Below are 14,419 nucleotides of genomic sequence, written 5' to 3' on the forward strand. Positions count from 1 at the left end.
TTTTCAAACTAGGAGTCCTCAGCTGAATATCTTTGGCTTCAGTTGATGGTTTTTATACAGTAGAACTCCCCAAGACATGTAAACAGACTTTGATGTGCAACATTGGTGGAGTTCCCCTCTAAAAGCTGTCCGGTTAAAAGTCAAGCATGGTCACAAATTTGTACAAGTGAGATCTAACATCCATCCATCCATCCATCCATTATCTACACCACTTATCCTTAAGGGTCCTGAGGGGGCTGGAGCTAATCCCATCTTACATTGGGCGAGAGGAAGGGAATACACTGGACAGATCGCCAGTCTGTCTGAGATTTAAAGTTATTAATCCTCAATTACGTCAAGAGAATCAATGTTCTTCTGTCATTGGGAGTGTCTTTGCCAAATTACAAGTTAACTAGGTGATATCATTTGTTGTTGTAGTAACAACACTAAAGACAGTTCCACTTAAAATAAAAAAAAAGGTTCCTATTTTTCAATCTGTGACATCTTGTCACATATGGACTCTTGGTCGGGACACCTTGGCATCACTTTTCAACGCCCTAGGTATCACTTTATTTTTCCAAATGCAGGGTAGTCCGACAAGACGTCCAATGTTCTTGTTGAAAGTTGATGCATGAGTCAAGCAGACCGCAGCCTGTTGTCTTGCTGATGTATATAGGGCAAGAATGCATTATGGTTTTGAAGTCACAGTGCGAACTTTTCCTTTCTTAACCACACCACAATCTTTCCCTAAGCTTTATCAAGAAGTTTAGTGATGCTGAATTGTATCCTGCATGTTGAGAACTGACGCTAAAGGGGTACCCAGTGCGTTAAACAGTGACCGATACAGTCTGCATTGAGTTTTAAGGTTTATTATTAGAGTTGATTATAAAGTCCAAACCATGTGCAGTCCATCTGTGACCTCAGTTGTTGATATCCCTCTATATGAAGTCTCCAAACTCATCAGTTCACTTTCCCACCACAAGTGTTCAAATCGACTGCAGTGGAATGGATTAAGGTCAGTGCGCACCACTTCACTTCCTGTCTGGGGAGTTTTTGGGGGCTGCTGTGACGAAGGTTTCTAAAGATTTGACAAAACAACATGCAAATATATTTTGCTTGAAATTATTCTTTTCTTTTTTTGTAATTTTTTGAGTGGGTGTTACCATGCAGTCTGTGATTTGCATATTGCAGTTTTCTTAAGAAAACAAGGGACCTGGGGAGACAAACAACAGAAAGGTGTAGGCGTACATGCAAACATGTGGTAGGTATGTGGGGAGGTGGGTAGTGTGTGGAAGTACTGTAGGTAGGAGGATAGATGGGTATAGAAACTGCTCAGGTTTCTCATTGTTCAGCAAATGGTGAGAACACTGACATTTCAGATGCTGTTTTTATGTTCAGGGACTGCCTACATATGTACATGACTTACACCAAAATTTGTTTATCCATCCATGGTACAATTTACCAGTGAGGGATTTAACAGACACTTGTTCAGTCAAGTTTTCTTTCATTTTCTTTTACAATTCCTCCTGTTTGCAGGTATGCTGCAAAGTTATCTACAGTGTATTCAGTACTGAGCCTGTAATAGAGCTAAAAATGTTAGCTCATGACTCTTTTCATACTGTCTTTACTCTCTCAACTGTCTGTGAAGAAATCTAGTTTTTTTGTACTTTTAAAGGATATTTAAAAGAGATATAAAGGTATTTTTGAACCTTATTTCCACAAGTTTTTGGGTGTAAATGATTTATAGAAACAAAAGTCTTTAGAATTGGTGCAGTTGCAGCTGCTGCAATGTAGTCGAATGGGTAATTGTTTGAAGTACGTGCACTTGTTTTTGCCACTGACAGGCTCAGATTGTTATCATAAGTGTCTGACAAGATTATGGATAGGATTCCTACAGAGAATTTTAATTTTTTAATGAAAGTTTAAGGTCCTTTTTGTTTCACCAGAAACATTGCTAAATTTCACTACCAGATTCCATTGACAAAAACAGGAAATTTATCAAGCAAAACACAGGAGTTTTGGGAATACCACTGCCTCGAATAGTTTGTTTGTTTGTATTATTGTGTGACTTTCAGCACTGGAAGAGTTATTCAGATCCTTAACATGAGTAAAAGTACAACACAATAACACAAACAAACAAAGTGCTTGAGGCAGTGGTATTCCCAAAACTCCTGTATTCTCCTTGGTAAAATTACTGTTTTTCTCAATGGAGTCTGGTAGTGATATGTAGCAATTTAATACGTCCACAAACCTAAAATGCTTGCATGATGACATCTTACGTACAAAATGCATTAATGAAAACCCACAGTCTTAAACCTTGATAAAGCTGACAAATAGAATATTAAATGGGGAATTAAATCTATTTTAGCAGGCATCACTTTGACCTCAGATTAAACCAACATGATTCATAAAGTTCAAATGAAGGAAAAACTGATGGTACATTTTAAAGATGTCCTTCAGTGGCCAAAGTCAGTTTCAAAACATTTAGTCATGGCAGTAAGTGACGTCTGAATCAGTTTCAAATGTGCGTGTTTTGTTTTGTTTTTTTTAAGATATATTTAGTGCCCGCTAGGACATTTAAGTGGGTGGGGGGGGACAGTCTTGATATATATTTATATATATTTGTGTGTGTTTCCATACACACACACAAAAACACACAGAGCATCAAACCAACCACAGAACGGCTGACGACTTCCTGGGTTTAAAGACTGACTGCTGTGTCACATTCAAACCACCGAGGTCCTTGTCAGTCTGTCCATCTGTACGTGGTTGTTTTAGAGGGACAATGCTAGCAGCCAGCAACAAATAGATGATTGGTTGTCCATTTAATGATAAACAAATAACTGGTGATGACCTTTCTAAAACGAGTCTTTGAGGCATTAAAACCACTTGGAAACACTTGAGGATTAATGTGTCCATTGACACTTTAATTAACAACTTCACTGCTTCCAGACCATAAGCAACCATCTTTTCAAGAGTCTGGGAGTCAGCTTTCACATTAACCTAAAAACTGAACCAGTGCTGCTCTCCTCCTGTTTTTTGGCTGGACTGGAACAGCGGGGGGAAAGCCCCAGAATCACAAATGTCAGTGACCATCGCTCTGAAAACGATCTGGCACAATCAGTTTCTATTACGTCATCCAGGGGTTGACTCGTTTCTGTTTGCCCGCTCCAAAACTCTCAGCTCTTTGCTTACTTTGCAGGTTGAACAGTTTCTCTTGCAACTCTTGTGTCTTGTGGTATAACCATGATCTTCTACTTTTGAATAGGTAGCCAGTTGTCACAAACATGTTGTAAGCGTAACCACCAGTGGCTTCTTGTTGTGCAGTGACGGTGATCTAAATATGGCGGCCTTCTCAACACTCTTTTTAGTCACTTTACATTAATTATACCCACTTTACATTGGAAAACATTGCGAATTGGACCTTTAACGGACTTATTTTGCATTCTCAACAAAAAAAAAAAAACCAAGCACCTACATAAAAATAAACACGCCTGTTTGTGTGTCTATGTGTGTACTGTATGTTGGTGTGTGAGCATGTTAAAGGGGATGTTGCTGTTTCCCCTGTAGTGACAGTAACAAGCGGCCGTCCCACGTGTCACATCACAGCTCCTCCTCCCACGCTTCTTGCAGAGAGGAACACACAAGCGCTATTATTATCACTGACAGGAAATATGTTGAACCACACCAGCGAACTGAGCCGACTCTCACTCGATGTATTGTCCCTCTGTCTCTGACTCATCTCTTCCTTTTCTGTTGTTCGGCTGATGCTCTTCTCTTTCACCCCTCTCGCTCTTTTTCTGTCTTTCTGCTTCAATAACTTTCAGTTTTCTGAAAGTATTTTTTTTTCCATCTCTCGGTGCCTTGCTCAACAAATCCCACTGCTCTTTGTTTCTCCGTCTTGCAAATTTCTACTGTACATGACATGAGATTCACCCAAATTCCCCAGATTTTCTCAATTATCACAAGTCATGCAATCAGTTTTGGTTTTTGTTTCTTGAAAGTTGAAGATATCCACCTCTGCATAGTGAATCTTTTAAAGTGCATCACTGCTTCCCAACCTTTCACATGCAAGTAGTCAAATGTGATCCATTATTATTTAAACTAGCTTAAAACACACAAGAGGTCAATGATGATTTGAAGCAGACAACAGGGTGCTGTAATATTTATCTGAGACCTTTCCCAAACTTAAACCAAGTGTAAATGTCTTGACTATAAATGGATGTTACATGTTAATGTTGTATTGTGAAAACATGAGTATTCACCAATCTCTTTATCAGGAACACCTGTACACCTGCTTATTCACGCAATTATCCAATCAGCCGATCATGTGGCAGCGGTGCTAAGCATAAAATCATGCAGATACAGGGCAGCAGTTTCACTTTATGTTCATGTCAAAAGTCAGAATGGGGGAAAATGTGCTCTCAGTGACTGTTGCTGCCAGATGCACTTGTCTGAGTTGTTTCTGAAACTGCTGGTCTCCTGGGATTTTCATGAACGATTGCTAGAGTTCACCCAGGATGGTGCTGAAAACGAAAACTTCCAGAGAGCAGCAGTTCACCTTGTTGATAAGAGAGGTCAGAGGAGAACAGCCAGACTGGTCTGAGCTGACAGAAAGGCTACAGTTACTCGGATAACCACTCTCCCATTTCAAAACCACATCAGACAAGCTCAAGACTTGAAAAACACACAACCTGGTCTGATGAATATCTTTTTTCTTGCTTTGTTTAGCAGATCCACTTAAATTAATCATCAGGGCAAAAATATTTTCTTAAAGCATTAAAGCAGAAATAAAACTTCTTCATCGTGATTTTGTAATTTGATTAACAGAATAAAAACATGGGGAAAAAATGTCTTACTGTACCTGTTGTTGTTGACCTGATTCCCAGCTGGGGTTGTCTGATTCCACATTTCGATGCTCTTGCTGAGTCTTCTTTTTCAAGGTGTTTCCCCACCGCTCTTTGATGATCACAAACAAACTGAGACGGGAAGAAGATCAGCTGGACGGAGGAAAATTCACCTCAGAAAAAAAAAAAAAGAAAATTCCACTAAGTCAAAAAGTCCCTTCACTTGTTGAACTCTCACACAGTTTCTGTGATTTGAGTCTGAAACATGTTTGTGCTGGAAACATTTTTGGTGCTGACAAAAGTCAGCAAAGAAAAAACTGTGTTTTTGAATCAATAAAGTGTGACTGTATCATTTATTAAACCTAAATGTGCCATGTTATGTTTTACTGAGAGCCTGAAGGAGCTGTGGCTGAGGAGGAGGATGCTGCCCTCTGTTGGCTAAAGAGTGAAGAGCCAAAACAATGAGGATTTCCAATCAAAGGCAGTGAACAACAAGTGAAAAGTTAAATCCAGAGGTAAACAATGGCACCATCTAGTAGTTAACTACATGCACTGCACATGTGCACATGTCCACAACTTCAACATGACTTCATGCAGATCCCTGTCAGCATTAACCTCACAGTTCTCTGACTATTTAAAAAAATTACAACAGTCAAAATGTCACGATTCACTCAAATAAGTTAGAAATGGATGATAATATGTATAAACCAGCACAAAATAATTTCTGGACTTTTCAGAACCCAGTTCCAAAACACAAACCTAAACAGTTGAAAACAAAGCATTAGGCAGGATGTTGAGCAGGTCTAAGATAATCAGAGGCTGCACATATCACTTAGCATGCAGAAAAAACCATCAGCTTCACAGACAGAGTGAACACTGAAAACCTATTATCTTGTTTTTAAAAAACAAATTTTTTGGACTTCAGTTGCTCACCTGTTATACTTATTATCATACAGAAAAGTGATATGTAAACCCCATAAATCCCAGCAGGCAACTGGAGTAAGTCTAGGATATACTCAAATATAGTAAAAGTGTAACTGAGTACATACATCTAAATATCCCTCTCTCCCTCCCTCCCTCTCTATTTGAATCTGCTTGAGCTCTTTGAGACAGATTTTTAAATTTTTTTATAAGCTTTGCTAAAACTTTTCAGGAAATGGAACAAAGCCCAACTAGAAAAGCCATCAGCGATTAAAATAGTAGCTTCGTGGAGCCAGTATAGCAACAAATAAATGGAAAAACCCAATAAAACCCACCAAGAAAAGACAGTGTTTCCTCTAATAAAACTTTAACATGCTGAGTTTATTCTGTAAACACCATTACAGTGTGACCAAGGAATACGTCTGTGTCTAGTATTAAGGAGGACTAATCCCTGAAAAGCTCTGCACTCTGCACTGCATGAAGCTGTTAATAATATAAAAGGCATAACTGTCAATTAATCCATTAATGTGATGGAAAGTAAAGAAAGAAATGACTAATAACTGCTGAGCAGCTTGTTTGCACAAGCCCTCATGTCTTTTATCTGCAGCTTAGCTGATGTGTTAGTTTAATGTTTAAGACCAAACTTCCCCTCAACCTGCACACACACAGTGGTTGTAGCAGACAGACGTACGTGGCATCCACCTACAGGAACTCCTCATCTGACTGTTCACAGGTCCAGATTCAGACCTGACATTAAACTGTTTATTTAGCTGCCCCTCCCTCCCTCTCTCTCTCTCTTTCTGCACAATATTCCTATGTAAATACCTGCATCACTGTTTAAAAGACTTATCAGTGTGTAAATGCAAATATTAGATGGAGCATTCAAGTGCAGCAGCACATTATGAAACAACAACACCACACATCCCATGTGACAAAACTGACAAAACGTAGAGAAAGTTATTAGACAACCACTAAAAAATATGACTGAGCACATGTTTGTATTTGCTTTTGTCATTTAAATCAACTAGGTTGTTATTTTTATGACTTTTTTTATAAGTTTTTGTCATTTGTGTATTATATTTTTTAGTTTTTCTGTGATATTTTTCTTTATGTTTTATTTTTTATTTTGCCCTTGACACACAGACATGCTTTAACCCCTATATAAGAGATTCAGACAGCGTTAGCTAAGAAGCTAATTTTGGTGTGGGCTGAACAGAGCTTTAACTAATGATGGAAACATGGATCGATGGATCTAAAAAACAGTCTTGAAATATTGCAAAAAGGCTTCACTGGGTGAAAAACTTGTAACTTGGTTTATCGATGAACACAAAGTGCAACATAAACAGCTCAAATTACACCAAGAAACAAACATAAAAGTTTCCATCATGTATTTCTACATTGTTTTTCACTCTTTTGATTATGTCTTTCTCTGTAGTGGACAAACTCCTGATATTTGCATGATGGTAGCTGACAGAGGTCCAGTAATTAGGATTTAGTTTTTCAGATTTTCCTGAAATTTGGTCCAAATTTGCATCTAATTCCTTGCACTGCTCTGTTGAATTTAATTTGCTGTTATCTATCAATACAGTGTGAGGAGCTTTCTGCATTTGGTTTGTTGTTTTGATTGATCCTGACTTTCTCCAGCCACCACTCCTTTACCCAGACTCTTCTTACTGTTCTCTGCTCTCTGGGTTGTTTTTTGCCTGGAAAGCTTCACATTTAACGTCCACAAAATGACTTCAGAAATATAAATAGTCCCTGGGAATTTCTTCTCAGCTGCAGACTTCAGTGCATTTACTCCCAGGATGATGACATTCAAAACAATGTAATTACCTTTGATTTTATAAATATAGCAAGTGAAGTATTAAGTGACATCTTTAAGAAAATGTTTATGCAGTGGTGTATTTCTGGGAAGAAACTCTGCCCCCAGGTCTGACCCAAACCTCGGCTGACGACACAGAGGATCTGAGTCGCCCACTCACATAAACAAAGGTGAGGATTTGAGACGCAGAGCTCGTTCCAGTTAATGGAAAACATCTCATCATCTGTGCAGCAACATGACAAAACATGGAAAACGTGGTGAAAACAGATCACCCACTGTCTGTTCTCTCTCTCCGTGTTTTCTTTTCTTTCGCTTTCACCCTCCTCTACATACTGCTGATTCTCTCCGTTCCACATCGGAGGGGATAAGTCGACGTTTTTGTTTGCATTTGGTTTGTTTATGTTCACACATGCCCAGTTTGCTAACCTGTCCTGCTGCCAGTCATTCAGTCTTTTCTTTTAGTCTTTAAACCAGTTAGAAGTTACACACAAATGGTGGTGGAGCTGCTATGGAAGGTGCTCACCTGCCATCAGGTCCAACTTGGGGTTCAGGGGGTTTTGCCCAAGGACACTTCAGCACATGGACCACCTGTACACACAAACACAATGTGCTCACATTAATAACACAATCACAATCCTTCATTTCCACAAAGCAGACTCCAAGCCTGTGTGTCCACAGATGAAGGTTACTGTAGGTCAGCAGCTCCAGTGAACCACACAGGCGGACTTCAGGCCACAGGTCCAGAGTGACTGCCTATGTAAGGTCATTTCCTTCACCCCCCAGAAACAGGGGCCTCTTGGCTGGGCCCTCTGCCTGGGAGTGCCAGCCTCCTCCTCTGCCTGGCAGTCTGTAATTACTCTAGGTTGGTCCAGTGAAGGCTGGGAGTCTCAGAGAGCCACGTTAGTGTTGGTTCAGATGCAGAGGAACGTCCTCCAAACATGTTTCAAATTAGAGCTGAAACATACGTGTGTAAACGTGTAATCACACGTTCACACATGTACAGGAGGAGCGTGTTTAAACAAAATATATACTTATACTTCACCATGTACATGCAGTGTATGTGTGGGCAGAGAAATGTGCAAAAAATATGCAAGTGGCTGCTTGCCTGCAGCAGAAAGGTGCAGTTTTTAATAAAATGTCGTCCTATTATTGGATGAGAGGTGAGACATCTTCAAGTATCAACAACCAAGTTCAGCTGCTCTTGATTCAGCTGACAAACTAACACCTTTAAAGCCATCATCACCATCCACGCACACAAAACCACCACGAGGCTGGGTTTTTGCAAGAAAAAAGTAAACCTTTGTTGCAGTTTGGCCTTTTGTTCACACGACAATGGCGTCCTTCTCTTTTTCGTCACAATGTTCTCACTGTGCTCAACATGACCGAGCTTCACATGTGGTTTGTGACGAGCCGATGAATAAAATAGGTAGTTAGATGTCGACACAGCTGCAGAGACTGTGGTCTTTGTGCCTGCCTCTCTAAACAACAACACCCACCTCAACCATAAAACCAAGACTCTCAGATCCACTTTTTTCCCCTTTAGTCATCATCTTCTTTTGATACTGGAAGCTGCTGTGTGCGGCACAGCACAATGCAACTTAACAACTTGGCGACTAGAATCATTTTGTGAACCAAAGAAGCTTCTTATTATCAGTTTGTCCCTGCAGCACAGCCTCAGCTGACGCTCCAGTCAAACCTATCCAGGAGGAGAATCCTGGGAGTGACCTCAGCAGACATTGAGTGCAATGCATCCTGGTTATTGTAGGATTTTCTACTTGCACCTCTCTACCACATACTGAAGTTTATTAAATGACTCGTTTTCCAGTGGTGAAATTCCTCATTAAAAGTCTTTTATTTAACCGAGCCGTCTGGATTGAGCTTACTTACGATAAAACTAATCATATTATATTTACCAGGAGCTGTGTCAATTTACAGATATGGATGGATGTGATAAAACTGCGACCTTACAGAACAGAAACGAATAAAAATATCACAACACCGCTCTTTCATTCTGTCGTATCGGTACAAATGTGCTGACTGGTCATCGGAGGCGAGGTTCAGCAGCGTTGTCGTGGTCAGTGGTTGGTGACAAAGCTTGTATGAGTATCCCTCCTCTACCTCTGAATCTGACTGATGGATTTATGACACGACTGAAAATGTACACCCTCCCAAACCATGGGACAGTACAGAGACCAGTCAGGGGTGAATGGGGTTACAGCTGAGTCAGTTACTGTATCAGTGGGTTTTACAGTCATTTCCCAGAACAGACGGCACTCTGGGTGACATGGGTGAGGTCGATACTGTATTATCTTTTACATTTTGACTTCTACTTTTTGTGCCTTTTTATCGTAAAAGTCCAAATCATCTTAACTTTTGTATCTAGTCTCACTTTGTGTTTTCTACTGGTCTGATTTCCTGTATTTCTGCTCGTTTGCATCAGTGTGTAGCGGTCAGCCGTACATATTTTCACCAACCTGAAAGCTGTCTGGCAGCGCAGGACAGTTGCTGAAACATGAGGTCTATGTGAGGTCACTTGCAAGGTCCAGAGGCAACGGCTCCTCCACTTCCTGCAGTATTTTAGGGATGAAGCGTACACATGTGAGTGTACGGAGGCCCTCTGTGGTCACAACACAAATTCTTTGAGGCCACATCGAGCTGTGCTGGACGTTCAGAGTGCTTTATGGCGTCTGGCACGAGATGCCGCGATTATGTCTGCTGCGTTTCCTCTGCCTCTCAGCGGAAAGTGCAACAAAATTGCCAGCCCTCAGCCTAAACATACTACGGTATGGAATGTCACTGTGACCACAAAAACATATTTTTAATCATATATCGGAAGCATGAATTATGGCTCTGACTGAACGTAACAATGCCGTGTCTGCACAAGCTGCTAAACAAAGAGGTTATGAGGATGTTACGTAACTGTTCACCACCTGAATCAGTGTGATCAGACAGATTTACACTGGATTCTGAATCATTTTTGTTGGGCCTGTAAATGTTTTTACTTGTGGCAGAGGTCTCTTTTATTCAGCCTGTTTGAGGTGGAAATGTTGCGCCATTATTCTGCCTTCCAAACCGTATGAACGTGGAAAGGCAGGGCTGCCACCTTTAAAGAGCAACTTGCAGGTTGGAGACCCCAGTGAACCAAAGTGGGAAATGATGCAGAGACTAGACTTAAAAATAGACTACAGTGATCTCTGGAGCTGAGAATTTTGCTTCCACATCTGAACGTAGGGGAGATCGGCCAAGTTAGAGCAAGTTTAACATCAATAAATATGGATCCAAATGTGAGTTTTGCAATTACACAATTACACGATGTAAAACTACCAAAAAACCCCAACTTGCTAGGACATGACTGCTCAAACTCAGCATCACCTCCCACTGCACATTGCTGTTTTAAATAGTTTTTAAAAGAGTTTCCCTCTGAATTTCTGCCTTTATCTCGTAAAACATAGAAACTCCTGAATTAACTTATCAACTTATCAATTTTCTGACAATGTTAAGCATAAATTTCTTTAAAAATGTAGCCTTAAATTGTGCTCTTAAAGCCGGCAGAGGAGCTAGTCACAGAGCTGAATCCATGTCTGTCATCACAGCTGCATTAATTCATCGTACACTGCATCTTTTCAGTTGGACAAATGACCGAGAACACAACTGAAACACTTCAAATATAGACAAGCTGCAGTCGACAACAAGAGCAACAATCTTCATACGTAAACTACAGAAATGTGTTGTTCAAGCTTCAAAGAAGCTCTTCAGAGACACAAATCAAGGCAGGAAGAAGCAGCCTGGAGCTCAGCTTTGATTCTGACTGACGTCGACCGGAAGGTAGAATCGTTTTTTGTTCACGCGCCAGTTCAAAGGTAAAACATCAGGATAATGCATTATATCTGTGACTTTGCAAGTCTTCACAGAGCTGGGGGTTATGGATGAATGCAGGCTGCGGATATCTGATTTTCAACTTCAACATTTTACAAAACAAAACTGTGTGACGCTACTGTCGTTTTAAATAGATTCAATCTTTTAGCTTGATGTTTAAAAATGATTTCAGCTGCAAAATATGAGACAAACCCTCATAAAATGATAGTCATGCAGGCTGTGTCACGTCTTGTGGCAAAGAATAAAAGACACAAGCGACCGCATACGCAAATACACACATTTGATACCTAGAACGCACATACCTACACACACTCACACACACACGTAACAAAGGCAAACATCTTGAGGCTCACAAAATTACATTTGACATTTACAGTTTGCTGCAGTTTTTTTGGGGACAGACTCATGAAAGAGGATGAGTCTGCTGTCATGTGTTACTGACCACAGTGCTGCCCACACACACACACACACACACACACACACACACACCACTAGAAATCCTTTTGTATTATTACCACAAGCGCTGAACTTTGAACCACAGACAGAGTGATGCTGTTAAAAATATCTCCACACACACGCACAGGCAAACACACAGGTTGCAAATTGCAGAATTAAACTCATAAAAATAAAAATAAAAACTCTTGGAAAAATTGTTCAGATTGAGTCTGGACCATGTAAAATATGTATGAATGTAACAGAATGGAAAATTTGAACAAGTCAGTCTTGTGACCATCAACCGTCCCAACACACAAAACAACAACTGAGTCACGATATAATCTATTAAAGTTTGTCCCATGTGACACAAGGTAGGACTACAACACTGATTTTAAATGCAAAACGTTTGTATTTTCTTGCTATGAAGTCAGCTTTTCATTTTCATTTCATGTATAAGAGGAAGTCACAAAATCTTGAGTGTAATCTCAACAAAAAAAATAAAATAAATAAAAGTGTTAGCATGTTGTGATAAATACATATTTTCACGTCTGAAACATACAGATAAAAGTTTTTACTTACTTCACCTCTGGCTGCTCGGCCTGCGTTGATCCAGCTTGCTCTGAAGTCACTGTGGTCAGAAAACGTGATTAGTCAGCTGGATTTGTTTTATTTTTATTGTAGCTAACACACTTGTAAACACCTACACCAGTTATACTGTAACGCAGGGATCACACACTGCACTTCTGTACAGGAAGTTTTACATTAGCCTTATATGCAGAGATAATGAAAATATAACTTTATAAATACCAGTAAAATGTACCAGTTCCACCAACTAATCTAGACAGATTATTTTGTGAACAGGAACATTAAAGTGGCCGGGAATTCTGAAATCCATTTGTTCTAATTAAATTTATTTTAGGTCGTGTTTGTTTGACTTAAAATAGGTTCACACAGTTGTCCTCATTGACTCTGTACACTTTGTAATAAAGACATGTGTGACAAGTCTCTGTGCGTGGGGGTTTAATAGCAGATACAGTAAATGAAGATGCAGCTGACAGCAATAAGGTTACACAGGGTTTTGGAGGCTGTAAAGATGTTAACAGTTCAACTCTCAGTGGTGTGTGTTTATATTAGATACACAATTAAAATGGCCGTGACGTTGTTAACACGAGACAGGATCACCCACCAGGTTAATTCTCATTCTCATTAATTCTCTTTTTAGTGCAAACTGTTCCTCCCTGTGTAACAATGAATGACAGAGAGACTCACTGGAAGCTGCATGTAGGTTTCACTGGATCACCACTGAGTCTGTCCTGGCAAACACAGAGAACACTAAACAATGCACACTTGAACTAGCTAACTAGCTAACTAAACTTAACACTTAAACAGACAAAAACATGAGTTACTGCGCATTTTAGCTACGCATTCAGTAATGCTCTGCTCATACTTTAGCTAACTCTGACTTTGGCTAACATACTTTAGCTGATTATAATTTGTGTTAACTCATACTTAAGCTACTGACTTTTACTAACATACTTCAGCTAACTCAGATTTTGAGCTAACTCACACTTTAGCTAACTGACCTTCACAAACACACTTAGATAGACATAGATACTTTTGCTAACATAATATAGCTAATTCCAATTTTGTGCTAACTCTTATTTTACTCATACTTTAGCTACTGACTACTGCTAGCTAACATTCTTTAGCTAGATTTTGCGCTAACTCGTTTCCTAACGTACTTTAGCTAACTCTGACTTTGTGCTAACTTGTACTTTAACTAACCCTGACTTTTACGAACTCAGATTTATTTTTGCTAAGTCAGACTTTTGTATCAAATTACTTTCAATTAAGTGTTGAAATGTCTTGTTCTGCAAAATAATATCAGAAAACGTTTCATGGCAAAGGCGCTATCTAGGTTGTTGCTATTGCTACATAGCTACCGTTAGCATTAGCATGTGTTGACTTACCAATCGTTGCGTTTCCAAAGTTTGAATATGCCCTCTGGACAGCGCTACCTCTTCATGGACTTCCTTGGACTGAAGAAAGACTAAACACTACAGTGACTTATTATTATAAAGTAATATTATGAGACAGGACGGACCTGGGTTAGCTGGTTAGCATGCTAACTTCACTGGAGTGATAGAAGCAAAACAAGAGTTGACACTGGCGTTGCTTCTGTCATTTACTTTCACCTCAGTTCAAACTTATTGTCAACAGATGTTTGCATGCTGGATTTCCTTGTTTGCAGTTGTCAGAGTGCAACACTCAACACACGGTGGTCAACTGGTGAATTTCATATGTGTGCAGAAGAAAATAGAGGAGAAAATATAGTTTATCTCACTTATAATGGAGCTCAGAGTCACATGCTGTGTAAACACATTGGTATTTGTTTAACTATTATGTTTAATCATAACATCTGTAAAATACCTGCAACATTTCTGTAGTCTTTTTTATTTATTTATGTTTTTAATGTCAGCAGTTTCTGAAAAACACCATCGCTCATAAAACATATTTGTCAAAAACTGAGTCTGTGTCT

The 14,419-nt window shown here is 39.6% G+C and overlaps 1 protein-coding gene across 1 annotated transcript in view; it reads right to left on the bottom strand.

The window, feature by feature from the left end:
• Positions 1-14,172, bottom strand: part of sh3bp2 (SH3-domain binding protein 2) — a 39,549-nt gene extending 25,377 nt beyond the window's left edge. The window contains exons 1-5 of the mRNA XM_018702542.2: positions 13,851-14,172; positions 13,150-13,193; positions 12,460-12,508; positions 8,093-8,157; positions 4,844-4,999 (exon numbers count right to left, since the gene is read on the bottom strand). The gene's annotated coding sequence lies outside the window, so the exon portion shown is untranslated. The remainder of the gene's footprint in view (positions 1-4,843; positions 5,000-8,092; positions 8,158-12,459; positions 12,509-13,149; positions 13,194-13,850) is intronic.
• Between the last annotated feature and the right edge of the window lie 247 nt (positions 14,173-14,419).

The sequence above is a fragment of the Lates calcarifer genome, linkage group LG9 (assembly GCF_001640805.2).
Source record: "Lates calcarifer isolate ASB-BC8 linkage group LG9, TLL_Latcal_v3, whole genome shotgun sequence".
NCBI lineage: Eukaryota > Metazoa > Chordata > Actinopteri > Centropomidae > Lates > Lates calcarifer.